Below are 18,373 nucleotides of genomic sequence, written 5' to 3' on the forward strand. Positions count from 1 at the left end.
TGGAGCGGGGAGGAGACAGACTGATTTCAGGTTCACGCTGTTCCTCACCTTGCCCATTCCTTGGTCCCTCTGCCCAAGACTTGAGCGTGGCAGGGTCCACCCTCTTATTCCCGCTGTCTACATAGAACTTTCACCATACAGGCCCAACAAGTGATTATGGATTTAATAACAGTACCTCTCTGATCGAAAGTATTCATGTACCTTATAAAAGATTAAAACCGTTATGATGACAGCAGACCTAATGAGAGAAACCTGTTCAAAATACAACAGCTGGTTCCTCCCTCAGGAAGTTTGGTGATGCTTCCAGTCCTTGGATTTGGGGAAATAAATCTTTACTTCGATTTCTCTTTCCCTCAGTTTGGCCTTATGAGGAGGTGATTTTTGTAAGCAAATGCCCCGTTAGCAAACACCATGCAGGAGGGCCGAGTGAATTTCTGGAGAGAAGGATAAACAGCTAGTGTAATAATATGCGGTTCATTAGCAAGACCACTCCCTACATGTGCATGGCCAGGATTACCTCCATCACCTGAGACATCCCCAAGTGGAAGGTTTCCTTTGTCTTTACCAACTCGCCTAGGTAACCGAGGGCTGCACAGATTGGACGTAACCTTCAGTCCGCCGTGACCCAGGCTTTACTCGGTGAAGACTTGAGATGACAGTGGTTGCTGTTGTATAGGTTGACACTATTTTTGTTTAAACTATAAATGAGTTGATCTGAATATTTCTTATTTTGTGGGTCTGCACATTTTCTAGAGCCTGGACGTTCTGAAGAATAAGTGATAATATTTGTATATTCACCTAAAAGCATAATTTAAAAGGTAAGGAGCATCATCCTAGGCTGGCGAGATCAGGAATGGAGATCTCTGTCCTGACCTGTCCTTGACTATTTATGTGGTCTTATTAAGATCATTTAATCTTCCTTTTGTGATTTTTAAATATCACAAAATGATACGGGTACCATGCTGTGGTTCTGCCACTCTACCCCTTCAGTGCAGACCATGTAGCCGCCATTTTGAGCCATCTTATTCACCATTGGGGCCATATCAATATTCTAAGTCCAAGCGTCTCAGCTCCAGTCTGAGCGGCACTCACCTCAGGGCTCAGATATGTCCAGAGGCTGGGGACTCGCAGCGGTCTTCTGCATTCTACCAGAAGCAAGTCAGCCAGTATGCGTGGCCCATTAACGATGCCTCCATATTCAGGGTTCGGGTCTGTGTTTAGAGCACTTTACCTGTCACTGAAATTTCCCTGCACACCGACCCCACCACTCATGGCTAGGGGCTGAAAAGCAGCTACTCCCAAAAGCTGAAAAAATAATCAGTGTGACCTTGGGATCAGAGTTCAGCAACTCCTCGGGACTGGTGTTCTGTGGTGTTGCTATGCTTCATCCTGCAGGGGTGAGGAGGTGTGGGGGTTGAGCAGCTCCAGCCTGACTTTCTTTATGGTGTCATGACCTCTTGTCAGCCAGTGGCTTTCCTGGCTGCTAAGAGCTTTCTAGGCTGTGAGCTGACGGCAATGTTGTCTGCCTTCACAAGGTGTGAGAGCGGTGGGAGCCGGCTTTCCAAGTCATGTACACTGAGAGGCTCCGGAGACTTTCTGGAATGTGCGTGTGTGTGTGTAAGAGACTCCAACCATAGACGAACTGACTGGGAAGGAGTGTCCAGAGTGGTGGCTGGGAATGCAAACCAGAGGCGTATTATTATTTGTATGACCTCTTTTATACCCTTACTAAGCAAGTATGACCTGGGAAACATGGATTATCTAGCGGTAAGCAGAGCTGAGCTCAGAAACGGAAGCAACTCATGATCTGTAGTTGGCGAATGAGGGTGGGAATTACTCAGCTGTTTGCACTTGGCAGGTCCCAAGGTCATCCGAGCAAATGTGCCATTGATAAAACTGGTGTTCGAGAAAGCCGGAGGGCCACAGTGGCCCTTCCTTGCACTGGGTCTTGTGAGATGGTCCCACAGGAGGACGTCTGCAAAAGCCGCATTCCTAGCCTCCTTTACAAGCACGGCCACCAGCAAACTGAGGACAAGATCCAGCTCCTGGGTGGTGTCTTCCTACAAAATCGTCATTGGTTTCACTGCTCTGTCTTTCTTCCTTTATACTTACTGATGTCAGTTGTATCCACGTACTTACTAAGCCATCATTCACCTGTTAGTCTACCGAGATTTATGGAGCTTCTGCTCTGTTAAGCATCTCGCTCTGCATTGAGGAAAGAAAGATTAATATAACAAATTACTGAAACAAAAATGCCTTCAGAAAAACTTGTATTTTTTAATAAAAACTATGTACCAAATTATAGTTCCCTTTTTATCTTGATAGCTAGGAAGCTGATGTCAATTTAATACTCTGCAGAAAAAAATTTATTACACATGCCAGGCAAACGACTTTTTGTTTTCCTTATGACTCCTGATTTTTCTTAAATTTTAATTATTTCATTGTATATGATCTTGTATTGTAAGGTCTGGGTAATTTTTGAAAGCAGGGAGGGTATGAATTCCAAGTAAGAAAATACCTAATCATTTTACTCTAAGGAAATCAGTGATTTTGAACAATTCCTACCTGATTCAAGTAACAATTTCACTGAGACAGGAAAATGTTCTCTGTGCACCCCTCGCAGTATCATTTCGGAAATGGCTGTGATTAAGACAGGCAGCGACTGTGTCTATCCAACACGAAAAGGTTCTCTCGAGTGACTTTCTAAGTACAGATTTTGCTGTGTTTAAAATTTCAACCACTGTCAAATAAATAAATCTTTTTTCTTCAAATACATACATCTTAATGGAAAAATTTCATGTCATTTATTGTACTGATTCTGACTACTAAGAGAAATGCTGTTCTTTGAAACAGCAGAGCGTGTTAATTTTTTGTGTTTTATTTTATTTTTTTTTAAAGATTTTATTTATTTATTTGACAGAGAGAGACAGCCAGCGAGAGAGGGAACACAAGCAGGCGGAGTGGGAGAGGAAGAAGCAGGCTCCCAGCGAAAAGCCTGATGTGGGGCTCCATCCCAGAATGCTGGGATCACGCCCTGAGCCGAAGGCAGACGCTTAACCACTGCACCACCCAGGCGCCCCTGTGTTTTAGTTTTTTGAAGTGCATGGCAGTGCTTGTGTTCAAAGATTTCTACTAAAGAAATCCATTTGAAAGACTTTGCTGGGAATATATTCAGGCACGGACCTAAGCCTAAGTGACAACTCTTTAGCATGCAGAGCCTAAAAAGTTGACCTGCACGTTTGCCATCTGGCCCTTCAGATTTACCCGGTTAAGAATAGCTTTTATGGGGGCGCCTGGGTGGCGCAGCGGTTAAGCGTCTGCCTTCGGCTCAGGGCGTAATCCCAGCGTTCTGGGATCGAGCCCCACATCAGGCTCCTCTGCTGGGAGCCTGCTTCTTCCTCTCCCACTCCCCCTGCTTGTGTTCCCTCTCTCGCTGGCTGTCTCTATCTCTGTCGAACAAATAAATAAAATCTTTAAAAAAAAAAAAAAGAACAGCTTTTATGGTCATCCTTCCGTCTTCATGATTTTGTGACCGTAATTATCGTCCACCTGACCACAGGAGCAGAGACAGGGAATGGCATCTACAAAGGGGAAGCGAATGTAATCCCACTGCTCTACGCTCTTCTTCGTACCAGCTGCACTTTACCCTAAAAGCGTAAATAGCTTTATTTCTTGTTAATGGAGTAATTCATACAGTACCTAGTATCTTCATTGACAGGACTCTTTATCCTGCAGCAAACGTGCGGCATGTGCCAAATCAATCGCGTGAGTTATGGAGAGCAGCGCGGAGCTCCGTTCTTCTCAATAACAAAGAAGAAAACACATTAAAAACGAGCATTGATGGGTTGGTGTGAGATCCGGTCAATGGGCTCTCCCAGAGTTGAAATTAAAAGGCAGTTAGGAGAAAATTGTTTTCTCTGGTCATCAGTCACAATGTGAAAGGCCTTTTTCACAATGATTAATTAAAAGCCCAAAAGAGAGAGCGAGAGGGAGTGAACTTTAATAAAGTATCTGGCTGGTTTCCGGTATCATCATGAGTTAATGGACGGTGGTTTGCCTTGACGAAGTGTTACTGCTCCAGTCCATAATTTCATCTTGAAATGGGCAAGGGAGTGAATCTTCCTCTTCGTAATTGAGTATTGATTTGAAAATAAATGGCAGTGAAACTCCCACTGAACTGTCAGGATATATTCTGGACGGCACTGACAATAAATGATTTCTGGTTCTCATGAATACTGTGGGTCAGCCTCTAGCCGAGGCGCAGGGAGGACAGGGGCAATCCGCCTCCCGTTCCATCAACTTCCCGAGGCTCCGTGGAGGAGACATCACCGGACGAGATGTTTGCATCCCCCGGGCCCGGCTCGGGCTCCATTAGGAGCCTCCTTTGTAAAATGTTTCCTTGAATTTGGAAAGCAATTTTAAAACAGCAGGTTCCGACATTTGGCTCCTCTTCCAAATAATAGCTTCCTGCTAAATACGGCACTTACGGAATACTTTTCGATGCATTTTCAATGGAAGGGAGTTAAAATGTCATTATAAATGTTTCAGCGGGTTTGATAGATTTCCTTTACAAGTGGTAAGTAGTATAATTGGGTGTGATCTAACCAGGCACAAAAATGACAAAAGACACTTTTTATTCTGTGGTCGAGTCTCATTCAGTGCTCATGGATCAGCCGACTCTGTCGATGGGGCGCGGCGGACGGTAGTGAAAGGTGACTTCTGGGAAAGAAACAATATCACAGGAGATTTAGAGGGATATATTGGGATTCTAAAACAAGAAGTCCTTTTACAAAATGCTGCTGGATTGATAAATCCATGAGATAATACATCAGTGCTTGTTACCAGTGGTGAAAGCTGTGGTCTTTGTTATCTCTCGATAGTAAAGGCCTTTTAAACCAGAGCTTCCCGTCTTGCATTTCTTTACCCAAGATTTCCGAATTGATATTTACCATTTCCGCTTTAGCTGTTCTATATTGTGCGAAGGTAAGGACAAAAATACTGTCTGGGGAGCATGTCCTGGTGTGGCCTCCTTCCTGACTCAGGACCAAGCCTTGCAGAGCAGAAGTGCCGTGCTGACTCCACGGGAGTCCAGCTCATGCACCTGCCGGCTGTTTAAAAAGAAACAAAAAAGCTTTCCCAGGTGTTTTTCCTTGATCAGGATGGAAAAGTTCTTACGCTTATTTGGCTCTGGAAAATCTCTTCTGGAAGGACAACGATGCTTTGGACTACCTATCGAAGCATCCGAGATTCACGGAAACACGGTCCCCTCGAGCCCTCATGTGCAGCATGGAGTTCCTCCTCCTTCACAGGGACTACGTAGGATTTATTAGGCAATAAGAACACCTCGTAGGCATCAATTAAGACAATTAAATAGAAGTTTATAAATGATAAGGAATGTGGGCTAGAGGTGGATGGCAATCGAAGAGTCTCGGTTTGGTTTTCCAGCCTCTACCGCCCCTCCTGGAATGAGCTGGCGCAGGCCCGAGCACCTGGCCCCACTCCCAGGTCCCCCCCACCCCCAGGACCTGATTCTCTGGATAGAACGAGATACGTGGGTTTTTAACATCTGCAAAGGTGCATTTAATGCACAGGTGAAACACTGTACTTTTGTTATAAAAATGGAGTTATCTATTTACAGAAGCCTTATGAGGAATGGATGCGGATAGAAACCAGCATCCTACAGTTTCTTGGTTGCATTTTTGAATCTTCATATGCACCCTTTTTCAATATTTCTGAGAATCGCACCCGTATGCAAGACTTGGGTATCTATGAGGGCAGGACTCAAAAACAGGATGCTTTTTTAAGGAAGGATATGAACTATTTTTGTATTTGTTAACCTTAAGAACAAAAGTGCTGGTTATTTTACTAGCAAAATGTGGTGTCCCTAAACACCTCAGGACGTGGGCTGCTCGGATGCCAAGCTGATAGGCGAGAGAAAGGGCTTTCACTGGAAGAGTAAATTCAAGCAACCCAACCCTGCTGTGCCGCAAGAGGAGACTGAAGCCTTGGCTCACACCCTCCAATTCGGGGATTTGCTGTGTGGACACGGGGTGGGACTCAGGACTCCTCTCTGAGCCGGTGATGCCAAAGTGAAGGTTTGCAGAGTGACAGAGCCATCCCTGGGGCAAATCCTGGGCAGCCCTGCTCCGTCAAGGTGCTGCAGGAAGCCCACTGCGGGCTCTGGAAGGCAGCACCGTGACCCCGGATCAAGGGGCAAGTGTGGGTCTCTACCTGCAAGCCATCCCCCTAACTGCTCATATGTCAATGGGTGCACAGCACCTTGGGGCACCTTCTCATTCTTTTCCTTTTCCGAGCTGATTTTATGGTTTATTTTCGTGACCTTTCCACAGATAAAAATGTTGAGGAGAGGCTGACTCTCCTCACACAAATCCTTCACGCATTGCCCTGGGGTGTCCTGGAGGAGGGCTCCTAAGCGCAGGAAAATCTATCTCCAGGCTGGAAAAGTCTCCGTGGCGTTTTCTAGGCCCGTTCACTTGATAATTATCACATCTTTGCTGCAACTTGAGCTCTAGTGTTTACCTGCTTTTCCATCCCTTTGCTCATAATGGAGATCAACTGTCATCCTGTTTAAAAAAGAATTCATGGGGTGCCTGGGTGGCTCAGTCGTTAACCGTCTGTCTTCGGCTCGGGTCTTGGGGTCATGATCCCAGGGTCCTGGGATTGAGCCCCACATCAGGCTCCCTGCTCAGCAGGAAGCCTGTTTCTCCCTCTCCCACTCCCCCTGCTTGTGTTCCCTTTCTCCCTATCACTCTCTGTCAAATAAATAAATAAAATCTTAAAAAAATAAAAATAAAAAAGAATTCAACCCCAGAGCTACCCACGTGTCCTTCGTGGCCAATTCACGGATGAATAGAAGGGGAAGTAGGGATGATTCGCCTTCTTATGGTTTGAGAAGTTCACTCAGATTTTGAAAGGTTTCAGAAGTGCATTTAAAGCAGCATTGGGGTTTCTTCTTTTCCTCTTCTTTGCTGCCCCCCTGCTTTTAGCAGCAGCACACTGTCTTCTCAGGCGGCAACTGTGCGTTAGCTATGGGTCTGCACCAGAACATCACAGCCTAACCAGCCAGTGCAATCAACGCACGGGCTGTAACAGCAGGTGTTAAGGGTAGGAATAGAATTTGGAGTGCGGCCCTAATGATAATGATGCAAGCCCGTCCCTCATCATAAATTTATTTGAGTCTCAAAAAATAATAACAATAATAAATCAGGCTGTGTGTATTAGGGAGGGTCAGAACTTAAATCCTATTTTAACTGAGGAAGGACTAAAATTCAGAATCAAAATCACCCACCGTGGATCATAGACAAATAAACGACATGTCTGGGATTGTGTCTGGCCTTCTGCCCCCAAATGTAATAGGCATTCCACTGATGACCAAGGCGGAATGTGCACTTTGTAGCAATGTGGGGTCTGGCCTCATCTCAATGCCGGGAGAAATAATAAAGCCCCCCGGGAAGCTGCAGGTGGAGTCCCAGGGAGCAGCTCTCCGCCGAGGCCACGTCTCTCCAGGCTGGCAGGACGATTTAGGGTGTTGGTGTTTATGCAAAGAGAGCACAGGACTGCAGTTATCTGCTTATCTGTGCTCCAGCCTGACTGTCAATCATGGAGAAGTAGTTGTTTGAAAGTCCTGTCAATCAGAGAGTTCATCTCACATGGAGCTCTGTCTGCGTCCGTTCCTCCTCCAACACGGCTCCCTTTGTGTCTCTTGAACAAAATGCTTAATTCTGGTCACCGCCCTGCTCCGTCTCCACCCGCACCCCCACATTATCTCCAGTCTGTTTTAAAAAGTGGGAATTGTGTGACTTATCCATCCATTAGGCTCACAGTCGTCGCTGCTGGAAATAGAGAAGGCTTCCCGGAGCCCGGGGCAGTTACGCACCCGGGGCCTCTGACAATGAGCCTGTCCCACGCACCTCACCCTTCCCGAAACAAGTCAATCTTATTCCTCATCTGCTTTCTCCAAGAACTGCAATTCACCTCCACGCATACCTAGTTTCTCTTCCTGGGCAATTGGTCTCGGCTTTGTCATTAGTGGGAAAATCTCTGGCCTCTAACACAGCCTCCTGCTTAACAAAACGAAACTTGTACATTGCATTCAGGGCTAAGGTCAACGGTTAAACTGTGTTTGCTCCAGAAGACACGTTTTCATGGGCTGAATCGCATCCATGAAATTAGCATCATTTGTACCTGTAATAAAGATCCAGGTGAGGCAGGGGGAGGCGGCCAGGGGGAAATGCTTAGATTCTCTGCTCTCTGCTTAGAATACGCTGCTACAAATTATCTAATTTTCATTTATTTGGAGACTTTTATTAGCAAAAAATGATTGGAACATTTTTTGATATGAGGACATGGAAGGAAGCCTGTGGCTTGACTCATAGGGCAGCGGTGGCTGGAAGCCTGCAGCCCACGGGGGCCTGAAGTCAGAGCTGGGTCTTCTCGAAGCAAAGTTTTTAGAGCCCCAGTCGCCTCATTTGTAAAATGAGCCATTTATCCAGAATGCCCCGGAGCTGCCCTGCATTTCTAAAAATGATGTCCGTGCCAGGTGTGCAGAATGTGGAGAAGACTAATGCTTTTATAAAATAACCAGAGAAATTTGGGGTTCTTAATGAAGAGGCTGAACTATCATTACTGCGGGCTCCACTCTCCCCACCCAAGAACTGCAACTCAGGAGAACTTCGGATGGAAGATAGCAAAACCAAAAAATTAAAGAGAAAAGGAAGACATAAAAGGAAGTGGGACAAGTCCCCTCCCCCTCATCTCCACCCAGAGGAGACGGGATGCTGCGAATGGTCCAGCAAGGCTGTGGGAGGTGGATTCCAGCCCTGATCTTGGGACACCTGCTGGCCCTGCCCCCATTTGTGTGGACACAGAGCTCTGCCCCGATTGTGCATGGGGCATGTCTGCTAGAGCTGACAAAAACAGGATGCTGGCCACTTCCGATGGATGCTTCTCCTTTCTTCGAGGACCCCAATGCTTGTGAATTACCAGGTTGGGGCTGTCTTCACCTGATTTCCCCAGGTGACACGTCCCAAACCCAGTCTGCATCCCCTACCAAAGCAGGGGCCAGCCCGGGACTGCTCTTCCCCTAAGTGGTGCGTGCAACCATCTGCCCAGGGGCTCAAGCCAGAATCCGGGGGGCACCCAGTGCCTCCCCTTTCCTGTCGCGTCCTGTGCCGTGCACCACAGCCGCATTCTGTCACGCTCTGCCTAAGCCCCTCTGGCTCGCCCTTCCAAACCCAAAACCATCCCAATCCTTCTCCCCGTTGCCCTGCTTTTCCGAGTCATGCCTTCCCACCCTGCTCTATCCCTCTTCAAACGGCAGCACCTCCACGGTCAACGCTTTGTCTGGTTCCATTTGTCTTTTTTCATGTTTGTGATTTTTGGAATTCTATATGTGTTCGAAATTACTTGATAGTGTTTTGTTTTGCCTCTTAATGAAGGCGGCCAGGGCGATGACGTCGTGAGCGTCGTGATCGTGAAGTCACCTCTCAGAGCTTCCTGAAAATAGGCCAGGGAGGGCAGTCACCTGACAGCCTGCGTGTGGGGACGTGGCTATCCGAGAGCCCTGGGGGCTGCCCTTTTGAACCCGTCACCATGTTTACCGAGCCCGTGTCTCCCTCCGGCAGGTCCCAGCCCAGGACTCTGCCTCGTGGGTACACAGTGCCAGCCCGCTGCTCCCACGCAGGTCCCGGCAGCTCCAAGAGGCCCTGCCGGCCGAGCCCGATCGTTGTCAGTGCGCCAGCGTGAACTGTGCTCCCCCTGTGCTCCCTCCTGCCCCCCCACCTCTCACAGAGGTCAGACTTGCCTCCTGGTCCAGGCCGTTCCCTGCAAACTCAGGCACCCCTCATGGGCATCTTCCCCTTCGAACCTCTGGTGGGTGGACCACATCTTGACACCTGCTTCTGGAAGGTCCGAGCTCGCCCAGGCGGTGGCAGGACCGCTCCCTGAAGCCACCCACCGAGACGGGGCTTGGGGACCAGATCACTCAGTGTGCCCGGCACCTAGCATGTGGTCCAGCACACAGTGGACACCAAGAAGTGTCTGTTGAAGGGACGAATAAAGTGATTAATCAACCCAAGTGGAGGAAATAATCAAAATTCAACCAAACTATTCGAAGTGAACAGCCCTGGTTCCAGGGAGCCTGCCTGTCCTGCAGACTTTCCAGGTTGACTCTCGGTGGACGCTGGGGACCCAGCATACAGAATCAGCATGCGACTTGAAGCCTCTGAGCCTCGTCATCTAAAAGCTCTTCCAATTACACACTAAGGCAGACACTAAACATACCGATACCATCCGATGTGTACCACACACGCCGCAAGTATCTCGAAGGGGTAAAGAGAGGTGGATTGTGTGGTCACGCAGGTGACGGCAGCGCTGAGGAAGGGACGCAGACTCCCTGGACAATTACCAGCATAAGACAGCCTGTTCCTGGGTCATTGATCGTCCGGTGGTGTGGCTCCTCCCTGGTGTAGACACGAAAGTCCTGAGAGTGTGAAGAGCGAGCTTTATAGACGAGTAACTTCAGCGGGGGTTGGAAACGCAGGAGGATGTTTTCTCCTATATTTAAAAACACATACTTTTTTTTAAAGAAAAGATTGTATTTATTCATTTGACAGAGAGAGAGAGTGAGCACAAGCAAGGGGAGCAGCAGGCAGAGGGAGAAGCAGGGCCCCGCTGAGCAGGGAACCCCAAGCGGGACTCGATCCCAGGACCCAGGGTTACGACCTGAGCCGAAGGCAGCTGCTTCACCGACTGAGCCACCCAGACGCCCCAACACCTACATTTCTTCATTCTAAAGTGGTCCATGCACAAAGTAAACTATGCAATGGAACAGAACCAAACCCAAATGATTGTAAGAGCACAAAAAGGTTTGTACTGAGAAGTAGAGTTTCCTTCACCACCCCTCTCTCCCTCAACCCCTTTCCCCGAGAAGGTTTCAGCGTGATCCTGCTGCAAGATTTTTGTACATGAATGAACAAGATACACTTCCCTAGTAACACAGAAAGAAATAAAAACTATGAACGTTATTTTGTATTTAGCGCTGCGTATGGGAGCCTTTCTGATTACTGCACGTACGGTCATCTCCTCGGGCTGGAAGGTTGCTGGTGTTTGGCTGCACTGATATGCCAGCAACTGTTTCAATCTGCTTCCTTTTAATTTCCTGTGTCTGTAGGTATTTGGGGGTGTTTTCCTGGGACAAAATCCACGGCGCATTCTGGGTGCGTATGCACTCTGTAGCCTCTATTTTCCACTGTCTGTGCAACTTGGGACTCCTTTCTTCTTGGAACTCAGCCAGACTATGGTTTTTCTTCAATATTAATAAATTAAAATTGCAGGATGCCAAGAAGCAAGACTAATCAAAGGGTTTACATGAGCTTTATTCTCTATTAAATGCTCTGTGAATTAATTCCTAGGTCTCTTGTGTTGCCTCCCACCAATGCCTGAGGATGACATTTTCTACTCACCCAAACTGTCTTGACCTCTGAGCGGGCACCGCTTTCCTCCCGGGAGCAGACAAGAGGCAGTGTGGTTCCACAGCTGTGGGGACACTGGAAACACCCCCATCTGTAGGAAGGGGTGTTTTATTCAGCAATGCCTCCCCCACTTTGGTTTTCCTCAGGATGGAAGTTGGGTGCCTAAGAATACAGCCAATCATAGCCTTCTACTTCAGAACACAGTGTTAAATAGATGTCTGAAAAGGGGACGGTGAATCGTTTTGAGATAGCGAAGGGCAAGTTTATCCTCACATTCTTTTACAATCAGATAGTGATGTTTCATAGAGAGTTTGCTGATGCTATCCAGCCCTGCGGACATTCCCGGGACTGTCGTGAGGCTTAACACCAGGAAAATATAGTCAGAGTGTATTAATCTTTTCTTTAAAAGGAGAAAGAATTGCTATGGGCTGGTGTCAAAGACACTCGGGTGAGATTAAAGAAATTTTTCTTAAAAATATCAATAATATTAAATTCCTAGCAAGGGAATTGTGGTGTCAGAGAAGCCCCGCGATTTTTAATTTTGAAAGATATTTGCAAAATAATCTCTAAGTAGTGACACTTTATGCTCCTCTGGGTGGATTGAATTTGGAGGAAGAGGGAACGTGGTGGAAATGGTTCTCATCCATGACTGTGCGGTCACTGCTATGCCCCGGCCACCCTGTTGCGAATCTTCTGTGCTGAGCTCTAGTGGACCCCAGACACACGACTGACACAGAACCCCGAGTTGTAGTTGACTGGCTGAGGGATCTCCGCCTGTCTCTCCCCCAGGGCCTCTTTCACGGGCTGTGCTCCTACAATTCCAGTGACCCCTCCAAATTCCCGTTTTGTACCCATGGAAAGTGAAGTTCCAGTTAAAAATGAACTCAGCAGAAAACAGTCTTTAGTGCGCCCTGTGAAGACTGGTAGCAATGAACGATTTCCACCAACTGCTTGCAGTTCGATTACGAGGCATTATATTGGAACACATTATATAAATCCCATTCTGGGTTATAATTCCTGCTTATTGTAGCAGGCTTACATGAAAACCGAAAACATTACGACTGTAAGTTGCTATATCTTTACAGTACTTAAAAAGACATACAATATTTGTTTTTCTCTAAAATGAAAGCAATTTAAGCCGAAACATTGTGTGTTTTCTGACACACAACCTCACGTTGTTACAAAACACGGTAATCCTAGGGCCTCTGCCCGATTGCAGCACCTGAATCGAGACGCTGATTTTGACAAATGCATTGCTAATTACTTTTGGCGCCGCTCAGCTCTTAGAATGAATAGCTGTTGTACACAATGTTACTCTCGAGCCAAGTGACGCCAAACAGTTATTGTAGGAAGGAGCAGGGGAAGCGCCCCACCATTTCGTTCATTAGTGACAACAATGATGCATGATTGCGCCTCCTCATTCCTGCAGCCTTGTCCCCATGAGAGTTCAACTCTTCTACTGCAATGAGTCCCCATCCCCCTCCCACAACACACTGGTAACAAATTATCACAAGCTCGGCGGTGTAAAACTATCCTCTCACAGTTGTGGAGACCAGAAGTCCAAAATCGCGGTGTATTCACCCTGGAGGCTCAGGGGAGCCAATGTCTGGGGCTTCTCTACGAGCTCCTGGCGGCTCCCAGCGATCTTGGCTTCCCTCACTCCATCACCCCCGTCTCTGCCTCTGTCTGCACATCAACTTCCTCTCTTTGTCTTTCTCTGTCGTAAGGGCACTTGTCATCGGGCTTATGGTCCAGCCTAGTCCAGGACAATGTTTTCCTGAGATCCTTACCTTAATAACACCTGCAAAGACTCTTGTTTCACATCTGGAGGAATCATTCCACGTTCTGAATAATTCTGAGAGTCCAGGTAAACATATATTTTGGGGAACCCCATTCAACCTGCTACATTCACTAAATATAAACTCTTCTGCACTCTGCCCAGGTTACACGAGCTAAATCCTTCTTTGTCGTCATGGTTCAGTTTGTTATTGGCAAATTCAAAAATCTATTTATTATGTTTACACATTTTTCTTCCTTTTCTTCTATGCACATTTTCTCAGCATGTCTCCACCTTCTCCCAGGCACAGGTATCCATGGACTTCATCATAATTAAAAGTATTGACACTTCCCAAATGTGAATGTATGAAAAACGTAATCAGATAACTAAAGCCTTTTTACAGTGCCATTTCTTTCCCATGGAAAAGATACATTGGGTGACAGTTCCCATGGGCCTCTTGTGTCTGCACGTGGCTTGCAGCAAGCCTTACCTACTTTTTGTTCTGGGCTACGTGTTCAAGGGTGTCTCTGTAGTGAACAGTCTTGGAAGATGGAGATGGTGCTTCCTGTGGAGCCAAGGGTAGGCATGCTTACTGTCCACACTAAAATAGACCAGGTCCCTAAGCTCTGAGTTCTACAATGAAACCAGCTGTGTGCGGGTGTCCACAGGTGGACGCAAGTGGTTCTCGTGGGCAAGGAGAGCGGGTAGCGTGTGCTGATGCCCTTGCCGTGCGTGTTAATCAACACTGACCCAGGAGTCTCGTGTCTTCCAATGGCATCCTTGAAATTGTGACCGACTCCTTAGTTCTTTCAAAAGAAAATACCATCTCAGACCATTTGTAGAGCTTTGCAAGAGAAAGTATTTGTTTTTTCTCCACATATCAGTGATTTGCAATGAAATGAGAGAGGGAAGAAACATTAATATTATTCAGGGAACATTTTCAAAATACCTACTTTCAATTCTGTTTGAAGGACATACTTGTGTCTGCTTGGTGATACACTGAAGTGAGCAAACTGGTCAGAATTATTTAATGAACTGCTAATTTACATGTTTTCTTCATAACATTTATATACTCTCAGAGCCTTAAATATTTTTTTTTCTAGGCATGACTATATTTCTAGAAATAACTTGTTCTTGGCAGTAGAATTTCTAACTACCCATTAGCATTCATCACTAAAAACACATCCTCTGAGCTCTGTGAATCTAATGTATTTATGGCTGTTACCTGTTTTATCCCGTCCCCCAACAATTTCCTTTGGATTTCCCATCTCCATCATTGCTACCACTATTCTTTTAGTTCTGGCTGGAACTCTTGGCTGTATACTTGAGTCTTAATATTTTGGTAAGTAATTGCGGTGACCACTGAATCCAGCATGCCCATTATCCGGGTGAAGAACTAGGGCCAGCCTTAAGTTGCTTATGTAAAGTTGCAGGAAAATTGCCAGAAGTGCTTTTACTTTAGCTTAAAATGTTCACCCTTAGTTCGATTCTTTTCACATTGCAACCCTTTCTCTGCCGTCAGAAGTCACCAAGTCATTCCCATATTTATGAGAATTTTGATAATCTTGAGAATTCGCTCTTAAATATGTCCCTTTTTCTTTGTGCTTGTATTGATGACCAAGAAATGCCATTAATTATTAATTTGGGTTCTAATTCTTTTATTATTAGAAGTGGATGCAAAAAAATTAGAACACCCAGTTTTAAAGCTAAATGTTGTTCATGGGAAGAGTAGAGAACACAGATGGCCTCTACCCTGAGTCGTCATTCTATTTTTGACATAAGTGTAACTCCGGGATCTTCTGATCTGCTTTACAGCACCCTGTAGGACCATGTTTCTTTCTCTGCATGACTCTCACCTGTGTGGTGTCTAGACTGTCAGAGCTTCATCTTTCAGCACAGATCACTGAGAGGTTTGCAGTTCTTCATGCTCTTCCAGGGTTGAGATCACATTCCTCTGGCCAACATCTGGGTGGTCTCAGCCGAGGCATCTTGCTGAGGACCTCCTGCCCCCGAGAACCTCGCTTCTTGATCCTCAGTGACAACTAGTGAGGAAGGCCTGCCCTGACTCATGGATGATGGTCACCTGCAGCTCCTTACACGGTGACTGAAGGCATTTTATCAATGGGAACAGGCAGCTTTCCAAGTCGTTTGTGCTCAGTGGTTGAATGTCTATTCATTTCATGAATTCTTATCAACACCAGCTGGCACTGTGGCAGTGGCAAGTCCCATACCCCCCCCCCCCATATATATCTGTCTCCTACCCTTGATTTACTGTTATGGCCTTTCTGGAATACAGGATAGATCAAAGAATATCTGCCAATATCTGTCTCTGACAGTGGGACCTAACTGTGAGAACTTGAATCAATATAACTCACTGTCCCTATGTTAAGCAGTTCTGGGGTAAGCGTACATTCATGCTGCTGTGATAAACGGTTCTGGAATGAAGGCTGCTTCCTGACTTCGTGCTGAACACTTGTGAGCAGGCAAATGTAACAGCCATCTGCTCCAGGACATACTACTATTGGGGGATAAGAATGGGAAGGAACTTTAAGTAGCTCACTTATCAAGACTAATCTCTTACTTATCAATACTCATTTTAAGACCCTCACCTTGCTATGTCCGCCAGCCCAAAATTGTTATCACAAACTCTTTGAAATCCTGATTTTCCACCTTGGATATGAGCTTTTAAATCACTCAGCCTAAGCCCTACATACTTATACTGTGTCATCCTGCTATTTTCCCCTCTGAGATACTCCTAGGACTGTCGAGATGCTCCTCTCCTTTACAGCAGTAAGTTGAAACATTTGGTTTTGCTTGGTCAACAGCATTTATGGCAGCCTTTTTACGGAGTCAACAGCAAACACATCCCCTAGGCTTTTCACTCGGGATCATCTTTCTCAACCATGCTGCTGGAGTTAATGTTCTTGGCTGCAGCTTCTTCTCTTGGGTGTCAGGATTTCGCTTTTCCCCTGCCGTTCTGGATGAATGAGCGGGTACTTTCACATTTGACACCCTCGCTGCCATGCTGCTGGAGGCCCTTAGAAGACCTCTCTTGGGGAGCTCAGATTATCTCGTGTGCGTCCGACTCACAGAGTCTCCCTGGCACGACCCACTGGATATACGCCTTCCTGACCTCTGACAGACGTGACTGTTTGCCCAGAAGATCCAGTAACTGCAGATTGCCTGCTTGTTTACTGATGGGTGTTTCCTTCAGGGACTCGACTTCTGCCTAATTACGCCCTACCTTCTACTCCGGGTGCTGCGGGCGCTCCGGCATGGTTCAGAGTCTGGGACGTAGCACATTTAGTAAGTGCGTGTCGAGCTAGTAAATTCTTAGAGGCCCATTTCAAATGCATGTTATGTGATTCTATTCCAGAGTTTTCAAACCTGATGAGGCCTCTCCTGTCCTTCCCTTGTAGTTGACGAAGGACTCTTCGTATCACGGTAGTGTGGGCCTTTGTCTCGTTCCGCACGACTTGCGCCGACTCTCAGCAACGTAAGGGGAAATAAGTTGTGGTTGAGTCAGTCTTTTAGAGGAACCCATCTCAGTGGTGCTACCAAGAAGAAAATCAGAAACTCGTTGTTGAATAAAAAGGGGGAGGGGATTTAAAAATTTATAATTTCCCCAAAGCAATTCTTCATTACCAGTGTGTCTGATTAACTTACTAGGCTCTCAGTGATTGCTAGTCTAGTCGGAGATGCAGCCTCATTATATCTTAAAAAAACATTATTCTACTTTATGCATCGATTTTCCCCTTTACCTGTTTAATGCGTATTCTAATCCTTTCTTATATTCCTAAGGCCTGTGCCTTCATAATTTCTTTGTTGTATGCAACATATCAAGTCCCAAGCTGTTTTTATGACTGCTTATAAAAGTAATGTTTCAAACACTTCGAAATATAAATATTCACACCCAGGAAAGTGGTATTTTGCAAAAACATGAATGCTTTTAAGTCATTACTCAAGTATTAAAAACTCACTAAGTTTTGGTCAGTCTGATCCTTAAAATTCCAGAAGAAATATATTCTTTTTGGAAGAAATAGTCTTCTGTCAACACTATCTTATGAATCCCTGATATTTTTTAAATCTAAAGAGAAATTGAAAGTAAATGTCAGTTTTAATTAACTATAATCAACGAGATTATTTTGAGACACTTCACATTTGAGAAGTGGATTGTTTTGACATGGGTGCTGTCTCAGTGATTGGTGGGCACGGAACGGGTCCTGTTGTTCTTGAAAATCAGCACCATGAATGCTGGCCGCACCAGACTTTCCCTCTTTGCTGGGAATGTCAAGGTTGGTGTACAAAACATATAGTAAACTAACCTTCACTCCCATTCTTCAAAATATACATTTATTTAGTCTTTTTATGTACATCAACATGTGTTACTCGAGCCTGTGCTGTTCTAAATAGACGGTTTTAACAGCTTCATACCATCCCTGACATTATGATTATGCCATTTTATTGGTATATAACAGCCAATGGCTTCTTTCTGTGGGGAGACAAGAGCTTAAGGTTTCCTAATTTGCCGTGTGACTTATGCCACTTTCATGCAAGGGTACTTTCTGAAGTCAGTCCTTTTACTGGTTCTCACCAATTTTGCCTGGTCTGTCTGGCAAGCGAGCTTGCAAAGGGTTTATCTTACTGCTGTCATTGATCTCCAAACCTCTCCTTAAGTGCTTACACCAAATCCTCCATTGTTTTCAAGAGTACCTTACATCTGAAATTCCCCACACTCTGTTTTGAATACTGTCAGTTCCTATAGGGAGAACCTTGGGCTTTCTTGATCTTGTGGACGGCCTCCCCTTTGGTGGGCCACCATGTTGGGTACTGGGTGAAGCTGATGGAGTCTTGCTCCGTTGGCTTGCTGTCCTGGCATGGAACCTCTGTCGTAACGGTGTGCCGGAGCAAGGGCTGTCAGGGCCCGGTATCCTTGGCCTGCTCTGGTTGGAGCAGAACTTCTACTCCGCGTGTGGGGATTGGGTGGAGTAAGGAAACTTCAAACTCTCAGCCACAGTTACAGGAATCTAGTCTCTGCGCCTCAAAGTTGGAGGAGACGTGGAATGCTGGTGGCCTGCCCCTCTTGTTGGGATAGATACCATAC

This window comes from Ursus americanus, chromosome 31 (genome assembly GCF_024610735.1).
Source record: "Ursus americanus isolate L20-20 chromosome 31, mUrsAme1.1.p, whole genome shotgun sequence".
NCBI lineage: Eukaryota > Metazoa > Chordata > Mammalia > Carnivora > Ursidae > Ursus > Ursus americanus.